Source organism: Amblyomma americanum, chromosome 3 (assembly GCF_052857255.1).
Source record: "Amblyomma americanum isolate KBUSLIRL-KWMA chromosome 3, ASM5285725v1, whole genome shotgun sequence".
Classification (NCBI taxonomy): Eukaryota; Metazoa; Arthropoda; class Arachnida; order Ixodida; family Ixodidae; genus Amblyomma; species Amblyomma americanum.
This window is the reverse complement of record NC_135499.1, coordinates 105,400,645-105,413,467: the sequence shown is the minus strand read 5'-3', so window position 1 is coordinate 105,413,467 and position 12,823 is coordinate 105,400,645. Positions and strand designations below refer to the sequence as shown.

At 49.9% G+C, this 12,823-nt stretch overlaps 1 pseudogene; it reads left to right on the top strand.

The window, feature by feature from the left end:
• The first annotated feature begins 717 nt into the window (after positions 1-717).
• LOC144123947 (uncharacterized) lies at positions 718-2,458 on the top strand (annotated as a pseudogene).
• Positions 2,459-12,823: the final 10,365 nt, after the last annotated feature.

Sequence of the window (12,823 nt, the reverse complement as noted above, 5' to 3'; positions counted from 1 at the left end):
GGAACAAGTACAGGCAAGTAATTAATGTTGGCAGTTCCAAATTCGGAGTGAGAATTGGACGCTTTGTGCTCCATTGCGCTGTCAAAAGTGGACTTCCTGGTCCAGTGGCAGAAAATCGAAGCTTCAATTACGCATACGCTTAGTGCGCAGATAGCCGCATGCAGAGTTGGTTCTAATTCTTGGAAACTGTGCAGCGCGTGCCATCGCATGCGCAGGATAATGTTCCCACAGACGTCGTTTCTTGTTCTCGGTGTTTGTGAATAGTTGCCCGTGGAAAGTCAGCGTTGCATATGGCTGGCTATTACATATCTGAATTTCCTCTGATGAGAGGACAACTAATGATTAGTCGTTTCACTTGCGATAACTGTAATGTATATTGGCATCTGTTTACTCTTTTTTTTGTCGGTAACGTGCTTAATGCTAAGGCTGTCCCGGGTCCTGCAAGAAAACCCTCTGTCCCTCGGAAACTAATGCACGCAAGCTTTCTACATTGCGTGTACAGGCAAAAACAGCATCAGTAAAGTCGAAAGGCACTTCCATACAGTGTCAGTGAATAATTTTCTCCTTTCTTTCCCGCCAAAATTCTAGCGCTTCTTCTCTTAAAACAAGGAGCCCTTGTCCAGTTTTTCGCATGAATGATAAAACCGTGACCGATAAGCTTCAATAGCAATGTCTTTCAATGAATTCTTTTCTTCTGTGTTCACAAATGACGATGGTATGAGACCAAGTTTCAACCTGTGAGTAATTATCTGCCCATTAATAACATCCCCATAACAAAAGAATGCGCTGTGTCGTTATTGCTGGACTTAGATGTTAAACACTCTCCTGGAATAGGTACCATACCAAACGCATTCCCTGTAAGGTACACCGAGTAGTGTTCAAAGCACTTGTGTAAATTATTTTGCAAATAAATGTCGGGAGCCGAGATACCAAATGATTGATATATGAAAAATTACACCTATATCCAAAACTAGAAACCACTCTCTAATTACTTCATACAGGCTCATCTAATTACTGTGCACATGCACCAAGACACTCGAGCACATTATCTGCAATAATATTTCGATATTTACCGAACTAAATAATATTTATACGTGCCACTGTGGAAGAAGAAAAAGCGCCTGCATCCGTGGAGAAAGATGTTTCTTTTCCGCTTGCGCGCTCTGACCACTTAGGGACCGCCACAGTTTTACGTCTCGTCTCCGGAGGTTCTTCGAATTGCTCGTAACATTTGGTGGAGGTGCTGGGTAACGCTTCCCGACTACCGCACTCCGCACAGCATCACAACGGACCTCACACCTGTCCACCAGTGACCCAGCCGCCGTATCCGCGGAGAGTCGCCTGAATTTGGGCCCCTCCCTCCGCCCAAAAGAACGACGCAGTCTCGGCCACCAAGTCTAACTGACATGGCCACTGACACCGGGTCCCCGTCGCCGACCCAGCCTAGCCCGGTGAGTCCAACTGCCATGGCCACTGACCCCCGGCTCCTGGCGCTGATCCTTTGCCACCCACCGCGACCACCGCCATTTTTTCACGGTGACGTTTTCGAAGACGCTTAGGATTGGCTGGAAACCTTCGAGCGGGTGGCCCGCTACAACGGCTGGAGCGACGAGCGCAAGTTCCACAACGTATACTTTGCTCTGGAAGAATCTGCCCGGACGTGGTTTGGAAATAACGAGACTACCCTTCCCACCCGGGAAACGTTTTGCCAGAATCTCCTGGCAGCATTCCCTAACGCCGACCGCCGGCAGAAGGCTGAAGGTGCTCTGCACTCTCGAAACCAGCGCACGAATGAAAGTGTGCGCATGTACATCGAGGACATGGCCCGTCTATTCAAGCGTGCCAATCACAACAAGACTGAGGAGAATAAGCTTCGCCATCTGATGCGAAGGGTTAAGCAGGAGCTCTTCGCAGGCCTCGTACGCAGCCCACCCCGCACTGTAGCGGAATTTCTCACCGAGGCGACCACCATGGAGACGACGCTTCAACAACGGGCCCGCCAGTAAAATCGGGACATCAACAGCATTGTGCCCGAAACCTTTTCGTCGTGCCTAGGTGGCAGTACAGACACATTGCGCGAACTGATTCGGTCAGTTGTCCGGGAGGAACTCCAACGGTTCCGTCTGCCCCAGGTTGCGCCTGGACCCCTGGCAGCGCTGACAGAAGTCGTCAGGGACGAAGTGCGGCAGGTTGCGCAGGCTCCTCCTGTTCCCGAAGCGCCGCCCAAGTTCGATGCCCGACCCACATATGCATCCGTTGTACGTCGCTCGGCTGGCTACGGTCCCGCTACTCCGACATCTGCCATGAGCAGCATTGGCACATGTCACACAACCGCACCTTACTCCGCTGTTCCCTCGACGTCTGCTGTCAGTAACACCAACTCATATTATGCAACTGCCCCTGCTACAGCTCAGCCACGTCCTCGGAAGTCAGATTTGTGGCGTACGCCGGACCGTAGGCCTCTGGGAGCCCGGTAATCTATACCGAGCCTGTCCGTACCGCCAAGTGGGTCTTCGCGTTTTCCGCCCTGACGCACCTTGTCCTCAGAACGGTGAACGACCACCTGAGATTTCGGAGCATCTCTGGGCGTGACAGAACCGTGTTTACTCTGGAAGGCGTGAGTCCCGTTCGCCTTCGCCCCTCCGCTATCGTGCGTCCAGCCCCGGCCGCCTGAGTAGTTCCGCTGGCCGTCGCTCGCCCAGTCCTCGTCGGGAAAACTAACACCAGCGACCACTGCAGGCAAGGCCGCTGACGTCGAGATGTGTCAAGATCCTGCATCGCGGAACCATCGAGCCGAATATATCTGGAAAGAGAGAGGCAGCGACAGTACGCGATACGCTGCATCCGATTTGCGGGTGACAATTGATGGCACTGAGGCTACCGCGCTGCTCGATACCGGTGCTGATTATTCCGTTATGAGCCGTGCCTTTGCTGGAGACCTTAACAAGGTTCTGACACCATGAACGGGGACCCCCTTGCGCACCGCTTGTGGCCACTTAATTTCCCCTGTTGGCAAGTGAACGGCTAGGGTTGGAATTTGTGGTTTCACGTACGTTGGTGAATTTGTCATGCTCTCTGAGTGTTCCAGAGTCTTGATTCTGGGGATCGACTTTCGGCAGGCGAACGGTGCTGTGATTTACTTTACGGACGCATGTGTCACGTTCTCGACCAAACAGGCCGTGGGCCGCTTTGACTCCCGAGATCCTTGCAGCAACGCTCTGCGCATTGTCCAGAATGACGCCACGGTGCCGCCGCGGTGCAGTGTCCTGGTGCTCGTGCGGAACGACCTGTTCCACGACTACGAGGGCCTGGCAGATGGCCTTACTCCACTGCTGTTTGAGCGGGGCCTTGTTCTTGCCCGAGGTCTCGTCTAACTACGTGACAGCCGTACCAACGGCCTCCTGACCAACTTTTCCAATCAGCACCTCGTCAGAGGCACGGCTATTGCCTTCCTTCACGACGTTGCTGAGGTCCCAGTTTTGTGCACCGTGGGAGGACCCACTCCAGAGAATGATGGCCAACACCACGCTCTTCAGTCAGTCAAAATAAATCCGGCCTTGCCATCTGTTCAGCAGGATCTTCTGTCGGACCTCTTGGCAGACTTTGCGGACTGTTTCGCTACGAGTTCGAAGGTCGGCCGCACTCCACTCGCCAAGCACCGTATCATCACTGATGCGACTACGCGACTCGTCTGCCAGCGCCCCTACCGTGTTTCGCCGATGGAGCGAGAAGCCATTCAAAATCAAGTTGCCGAAATGCTTGCGGACGATGTCATTCGGCAGTCCACCAGCTCAGGGGCATCGCCTGTGGTTCTTGTCAAAAAAGGACAACACTCTGCGTTTCTGTGTTGACTATCGAAAACTTAATAACGTGACCAAAAAGGACGTTTACCCACTGCCCAGGATAGACGACGCGCTGGACCGATTGCGGGACGCCCGATACTTCTCGTCCTTAGATCTTAAAAGTGGGTACTGGCAGTTTGAAGTGGACGAAAGAGACCGGGAGAAGACAGCTTTCGTGACGCCCGATGGCCTCTATGAGTTTAAGGTGCTCCCATTTGGTCTGTGCTCAGCACCGGCCACGTTCCAGCGCATGATTGACACCGTTCCCTCCGGCTTGAACTGGCAGTCCTGCCTGGTGTGCCTGGACGATGTCGTTATATTTTCGACCACGTTTGACTAACACTTGGAGCGGTTGCGCATTGTGCTACAAGCACTCAAATCCTCACAACTCACCATCAAAGCCGAGAAATGCAATTTTGGCTTTGAAGAACTTCGCTTTCTTGGACACGTTGTCAGCGCACAAGGTGGTTGCCCGGACCCTGACAAGACCGCTGCCGTCTCAGGTTTTCCACGCCCAAGTGACAAGAAGGCCGTTCACCGGTTTTTGGGTCTGTGCTCGTATTATGGGCGCTTTGTTCAAGATTTCTCGCGAATCGCCAAACCGTTAAAGTCACTGACTCGAAAAGACACGCCCTTAGTGTGGGGAAGAGACCAAGAGGCTGCATTTGTCGAGCTTCGCAACCATCTACAACGTACTCCGATACTCGCCCATTTCGATGAACACGTTGCCACGGACATCCACACAGATGCCAGCAATGTCGGCCTTGGTGTGGTACTGATCCAGTGGCAAGACGGTGCAGAACGGGTCATCAGTTATGCCAGCCGAACACTTACTCGCGCCGAGACCAATTATTCTACGACGGAGAAAGAGTGCCTTGCAGTGATATGGGCCATCAGCAAGTTCCGGCCGTACCTCTACGGGCGACCCTCCCGTGTGGTAAGCGACCACCACTCCTTATGCTGGCTGACGAGCCTCAAATACTCCTCAGGACGCTTGGCTAGATGGAGCTTACGCTTGCAAGAATACGACTTAACAGTCGTCTAAAAGTCGGGCCGTAAGCATCAGGATGCGGATTGTTTGTCGCGTGCGCCTATCACAATCGGTCCCGAGTAACCCGCCGATGATTTTTCTTTCCTGAGCGCTATTAGTACCACCCAAATGGCACAGCTTCAGCGGGCGGACTCGGAGTTCGCGCCGCTCATCGATTACCTCGAAGGCGTCGACGTTCGCATCCCGCATGTTTTTCGTCGCGGGCTCCACACCTTCACTTTACAATCTGGTGTTCTCTACAAGCGCAACTTTTCCAGCAACAGAGAAGCGTTCCTGCTTGTCGTACCATCACAGCTGCGGCCAGAGATTTTGAGTGCCTGTCATGATGCACCCTCCGCCGGCCATCTAGGAGTAACTCGCACACTCGCGCGCATTAAGCAGAAATATTATTGGCCCTGGTTACTCCCATCAGTGCGGGCCTACGTAAAAACATGCCGCGACTGCCAACGTCCTAAGTCTCTTCCGTTGAAACCAGCCGGATTTCTTCACCCCGTCGAACCACCGAAGACACCTTTTCACCAAGTGGGCATAGACCTCCTTGGTCCTTTTCCGAAGTCTTCATTTGGAAAGCTTTTGATCGTCGTTGCCACCGACTACCTGACACGGTACGCTTAGACCACGTCTCTTGTCAAAGGCACTGCTGCTGAAGTGGCGCAGTTCTTCGTACGCAACATTTTCCTGCGTCATAAAGCCCCCGCCGTTGTTATTATTGACCGGGGAACTGCTTTCACTGCCCGCTTAACCCAGTCCGTGATGACTGTGACGCACACCACCCATCGACGTGCTACGGCCTATTACCCACAGACAAACGGATTGGTAGAGCGACTCAACCGCACTCCAGCCGACATGCTTTCTATGTACGCTGACGTCGAGCATCGAACTTGAGATACCATTCTTCTGTACGTAACGTCTGCCTACAACACCGCCCTGGAGGAGACAACCCGACTGACCCCCTTTCAACTTGTCTTCGGTCGGCAAGTGACCACTCTGTTGCATGCTATGTTGCCCGTTGACCCATACTGCGACTCTGACGCTGACCACGACGCAGACACCTTCGTTCAAAGTGATGAGGAAGCGCGGCAATTGGCACGCCTGCGTATTAACCGCCACAGGAGACTGACGCCGCTAGGTACAACCTAGCGCGCCTGGTGCTAGGTTGTACCTAGTTACGCGCCTGGCGACTTGGTGTAGGTGTGGACACCTGTTCGTCGCCGCGGTCTTTCTGAAAAGTTGCTGCGCAGATACTTCGGCCCTTACGAAGTAGTGCGCCGCATAAGTGATGTGACGTATGCAGTTACTCCCGTCTAAGCGGCTTGCTCATCGCGCCGGTCGCACCGTACTGAAGTCGTGCACATCGTTCGCATGAAGCCTTACCACGACAGACTCCCTGACTGAACAGCGGTTCACTGCAGCTATATTTTGGCTGATATTTCCCTCCTAGCCGCATCGTTGCGATGCTGCAGAAGAGGGGGCAGTGATACGTGCCACTGTGGAAGAAGAAAAGGCGCCTGCATCCGTGGAGAAAGATGTGTCTCTTCCGCTCGCGCGCCGGACCACATAGGGACCGCCACAGTTTCACGTCTCGTCTCCGGAGGTTCTCCTTCGAATTGCTCGTAACAATATCATAGACTATCGGCAGTATGGATTTGCGTGGAGGATTATCCTTTTTAACACAGCTAGTGGAAATTGTTCACGACCTCGCGGCAATTCTAGGTAGGCAAGGACAAGTAGACGTAATAATCCTAGATTTTAAAAAGGCATTTGACCGCGTGAGTCACCAAAAATTGCTTCTAAAGCTAAAACCAATATTGAAAAATGACACTGCTCACATGAATAGAGGCATATCTTTATTTAAGTATGCAGAGCGCTTTCATTGATAGGGTGTGTTCAAGTCCTGTACTTGGTCTTTCTTGTGTCTCACAAGGATCTGTCCTCGCGCTGTTATCAACAGTTGATAATTAAAATAATGAATTACATAAAATTAACAGTCCAAAGGAGCAGGCCCTTTTAAGTACTTCCCTCACTGCTGTAAAACATGGTGCTCGATATGGCAAATGAATATAAACACAAAGAAAACGGTAGCAATGGCAGTCACTAGAAAACGGCAAACATTAAATTGTCAGTATCAACGGACTGGTTCTCTTTCCTGCAAGAACCTACAAATACTTGAGAGTAATGCTAACATCCGACCTCAGGTTGAATGAACACATAAATTACATGACAAAAAAGGCCATGCAGAAGCTGGGTTATTAGAGGAAATATCTGTGCCAGTCAACTCAAGAAATGAAACATTTAGCATATAAGACATTCATTAGGCCCTTTCTTGAATACTGCTCTTTCGAATAGTGCTGGCACACATCACAAAGAATCCTTGTCAAACAGGCCAGCTTAGAATCTTTTCAGATTGGACGCTATGAAAGATATTTAAGTTCATGTATTTACCCTACCATATTACAACCTTTGTCCGGGAAGTTCCGAGACTGAGCTCAATTAAAAAATGCGTTTAACACTGAAACCATTTATACAGCACCCCTTCGAAATAGTCTCCCTTGCAGTCTATACACAGGTTCCAACGCTTCTTGACGTCTTGGAAAGAGTTGGAAAACGCTCCTCTTGGCAGGGCGGCCAGCTTCTTTGTCGAGGCGTCTTGAATGGCCTCCACGCTCCCCATGCAGCGACCTTTTAGCGCTCTGTTCACACGAGGGAACAGGAAAGAAATAGCATGGGGAGAGGTCAGGCGAGTATAGCGGATGGGGAAGTACAGTAACGCTGGGCTTGGCGAGAAATTTTGTCAATCTGATAGCAGTGTGTGACCTTGCGTTATCGTGGAGAAACGCGCTGGTCCAGATGCCCATAAGTCAGGGTGATGGCGCCGCAGTGCATCACGCATGTGTTGGAGCACGCGAGTAATAAACTCCTGATTCACCGTCTGCCACTGAGGGACGAACTCGTTGTGTATGACACCTCTGCCTTCGATAAAAAAAAACTGTCAGCATTGTATTTGTTTTGGTCCTCTGTCGCCGCACCTTTCTCGACGCCCGGAGAGCTTGTGAACCGCCATTCGGCACTCTGCCTCTTTGTTTGAGGATCGTATAGAAAACACCGTGTTTTGTCTTCAGTTATGGTGCTGTCTACGAATGCAGCATCCTTCTTTGCATCGGATAGCAAATCAGCGCTCAGTGATGCCCGCGTGTCCTTCTGGTCCTGTGTGAGGGAGTGCGGGACAAGTCTGGCATTCAACTTTCGTTTCCCCAAGTTCTCACGCAAAATTTGGTGGCACGTTGTCTTACTAATGTCGAGAGCATGTGATGGCATACGGACTGTAATGGTGCGGTCTTGCTGCACGATTTCCCTACTCCGAGCCACGTTGTTTTCATTCTGTGAGGTTGAAGGGCGCCCCTGCCTTGTGTCGTCTTCTACAGACGTTCTCCCGAAGCGAACCTCTTGTGCCACTCAAAAACTAGCGCCCGCGATAAGGTCTCCTTGCCGTAAGCGTCACGAAAGAGCTCAAACGTCTGTGTGACTGTCTTGCCAAGCGTCACACAGAATTTTATGTTTACACCGAGTTTGAAGTGGATATCCATCTCTCCACATTCACTCACAGTAGAATGCGCGGACAACTATTGAGAAGGTATTTTTTACATGTAGTGCCATCTAGCAGCTGCCACAGCAACTAACCTAAAGAGCTCAGGTTAGCCCAAAAAGATGGCGCTACTCATACGCACCAACATTTGTTTTGAGGAATTATTTCTAGAGAAGAAAATAGATCAGTCTCGAAACTTTCCGTTCAAGGGTTGTAAATTAGGAATAGACAAGTATATGTATATTGAATTAGTCATCAGATGCTTTAATTATAATAATAATAATTGGTTTGTTGGGGAAAGGAAATGACGCAGTATCTGTCTCACATATCGGCGGACACCTGAACCGCGCTTTAAGGGAAGGGATAAAGGAGGTAGTGAAATAAGAAAGGAAGAAATACTTGCTGTAGTGGACGGCTCCGGAATAATTTCGACCACCTGGAGATCTTTGATGTGTACTGACATCGTACAGCACACGGGCGCGTTAGCGTTTTGCGTCCATAAAAACGCTGCCGCCGCGGTTGGGTTCGAACCCGGGAACTTCGGATCAGTAGCCGAGCGCCGTAACCAGTGAGCCATCGCGGCAGGTTGATGCTTTAATAATAATAATAATAATAATAATAATAATAATAATAATAATAATAATAATAATAATAATAATTGGTTTTGGGGGAAAGGAAATGGGGCAGTATCTGTCTCATATATCTTTGGACACCTGAACCGCGCCGTAAGAGAAGGGATAAAGGAGGGAGTGAAAGAAAGGAAGAATAGGTGCCGTAGTGGAGGGCTCCGGAATAATTTCGACCACCTGGGGATCTTTAACGTGCACTGACATCGCACAGCACACGGGCGCCTTAGCGTTTTTCCTCCATAAAAACGCAGCCGCCTCGGTCGGGTTCGTTTTTATGGAGGAAAAACGCTAAGGCGCCCGTGTGCTGTGCGATGTCAGTGCACGTTAAAGATCCCCAGGTGGTCGAAATTGATGCTTTCCAAATTCGTGTTTCCTGCGAACGGTCCAAGATTGGAACTCGTTAAAGCCAGACCCTGTGGAAAGCTCCCCGGTAGAATAATTTTTCGGCATACTCAAGCAAAACTCAAAGATGTAAAATCTTTAGGTTTTGCGCGGTGGTTAAACAGTACCCCACTTATGTTTTATTATTTTTTTTCAGGCGTTGTCATGTACTATTTTCTTTTACAGCCATGGTGTACAGGTAACATTGACTTCTATTCATTTTTGTATGCGCAACCTATGTTGAGAATGCCGTATTATGCATTGATACTGTGTTCTGTTTGAATCTTTCTGTAGCGCCCACTCGTGCCCCAGGCCTTAAAATAAAGGCTGCAGTACCTTTGAAATAAAATAAAATAAATGAATGAATGAATGAATGAATGAATGAATGAATGAATATATGAATAAATGAATAAATAAGTAAAAAGTGCCAGACAGTGCGTTTAGCGTTTTGTGTGAGTTGAGAAGAGCGTAGCGAGACACAACAAGGAAAATGATTGTCGCAACGTTAAGAGACAGGAAGAGAGCAGAGTGGGTAAGGGAACAAACATCCTAATCGAAATCAAGATGGAGAAATCGGCATGTGCAGGGCATGTTATGCGACGGCAATATAACCGATGGCCCCTCAAGGCCAAGGGAGTGGATTCCAGGAAAAGGCAAGCGTAGACCGGTTGGCAGAACGTGAGGTGGGCAGAGGAGATTCGGACCAGGTTGCACTAAGAACTGTTTACCATGTCAGACTTTCTCACCTAATCTATCAGAATTATTTCGTTGGGTGTGTTAGCGTTATCCTACGCAGCACCACCGCTTCCGTGCAAGACTTTTCTGTCGTGTATACCGCGAGAAGTATTATCATGTCCAGTAATTTCGGACAAAATTTTGAAAAATTTGAAAATCGCAAAAATATCTTACAATTCTCTAATTTTTCAAAATTTTTGTAGTGCCATGGTTCTGTTACAGCAGTGTCTACACCAACTAACGTTGCACACATCTCTCTGTCATTGCCACCGCATAGCTCTAAGTGCGAATATTAGCTTGATATTAGTATTAGTTGAAGATGTGCAGTGCACAGCGCGAGAGCGCATTGCAGTTTACCACGAAGCGTGATCGGCTGCGGCAATAGCCTAGTGCTCTCGCGCAGTGGCGAGCGAAGCTGATCTGTTCGCGCCCCCGTGGGTTCGAATCCCAGTCGTGGACGTTTATTAGATTTATTTTTGTTTACTTCTTTCAGATGCACAAACCTACGAACATCGCAAACGCACAAACATCGCAAGATCTTGCTCGGGCTTTACCCTTCGGCATAGTGCTTTTGCACGAAATCTACAGATTCAGGGGCGCAGTGCACTTGGCGTCCTACCGAAATATAATCGGTGTGTTCGTTACAGAGCGGCAAATTTTACGCGGCGTTTTTGGAGCGAAAAGCTCCATTTCTCGCATGTAAAGCCGAAAGTCAATTGGCGCTTGAATTTGACCTCTAACTAGAGGCTCACTGCAGGTGTGGCTGTGGCGGCACACAACGTGACTTTTGACCGAGAGAGAAACAGCTTTATTGTCAAGGATTTGCAGATCATGGGTGAATGTACCTCAGTGTGACCCCCATACAGAGGTGACCTCCAAGGCCCAGTTAACAAGCGCTTCTTGTATTGTCTTCTGCTTCAGCAGCAGTCGATTTGAGCGCTCTTCGGAGGGAGCTGGCAGGAGCATAGGAGGTGGAGGCTGGACCTCGCATTCCCATAATATATGAACTTGGGCTGCCGATTGCTAGCGTTTTAGGCACGCGTGGTTATACTCCCCGTTCGTAATAAATGACAACTTTTGGGGGCTTGGAATGGATCGAGTGTGGATTTTTCTAAGCATCGTGGCCCCGATTTGCTAAAGTCCGCCTTCGGAGGCGGATAAATCTGTATTCTATCATTATAACAGTTATGTCATGGTAGATTGTCATTGCTTCACCACGGGGGCCCGAGTCTGAGGGGCTGATCTGCCGGTTCGTCAGAGCTCGGGCTATACGATATGCCCCCTCTTTCCCCGGGTTCTCTGAATGAGCTGGGACCCATACCAATTGCATTAAATGCTGTGGAGTGCAATCCCGCATGATGCGGGTTGCCGTCTTGCCTACCGCGCCTTTGCAGAAATTCGTAATTGCCCGCTTGGAGTCACTTAAGAAGGTGTGCGTCGATGAATCCGTGATGGCTAGCGCCAAGGCAGCCTCTTCGGCATCTATAACTGAGGCTGATTTAACCACAGCCATGATAATAATTCCTTCCCCAGTCACTGCACATACTGTGGATCTGTGATAGGTTTGGTTAGCTGCATCGACGCATACTGCATGGGGGTTGCAGTCATAGTCGACTTTCAACGCATCAGCTCTCACTGTTCGTCTCTCATCGTGTCTGCCTCGAAGCATGTTCTTAGGTATTGATTTTACGATTAATTATCGGAAGACTACCGGAAGTGATGTTCGGCCTTCCGAATCCATGATAGGATACACGTTGATTTTGCTTAGTATGTGTCTCCCAGCCTCAGTGTGAGAGAGCATTTCAATCTGTGTTATCTTGTGGGCCTCTGTCAATTCATTTAGGGTATTATAGACTCCTAGCCCGAGAAGCTTTTCAGTGCTGGCAAATTTGGACAGTTCGAGAGCAGGTTTGTGCGCCGTACGTGTGACGCTGTTCACAGATTCCTGCTCGTTAAGATGAAGGCGATATTATGGGAAGGAGTGAGTAGACTAACAAAAAAAGCCTGGGTTTGCGTGCATCCCACGGTAATTTGTGGCCACTCTCTTAAGGAGTCCGGAAATTTGGTGCGCGGTCGCCTGTAATCTTTAGATGACTGCGTCATTAAACGTGCTACGCTGAATTAACAAACCTAACACCCTGATAACCGAGGCTTCCGGCACCGGATTCCCACCCAGAGTGATGTTCATTCTCACCGTGCTGTCCTTTCGTTCATTTTATTTGGTCGCAGATGTTACCGATCGTTCCGCCATTCCACCGACCGCCGCTCTGACAGCTCGCCCTCACCAGTTGTGTCACGTGACTAACCACGTGATTTGCTCTTATTGAACGAAATAGCTGTGGTTTCGCTCTGGTTAAACCTGGAGTGACCCGATACTACAGCTGGGCGAGTGGAACTCGCTCAGTCGAATTGCAAAGTCAGTCTTTCGCCGCTCCGTTTCGCTAGGCGTTCCTTCTTCATGTTCGTCCCTGGACGTGGATTCACTATCTCCCCCCTCTCTCCCTCTCCACTGCCCCCCCCCCCCCACTTGGTTTCGCCGGCGCGCCGCGCTGCAAGCAGCTGCTTCACACCACGTGACGAACCACGTAACCAACCACGGCGC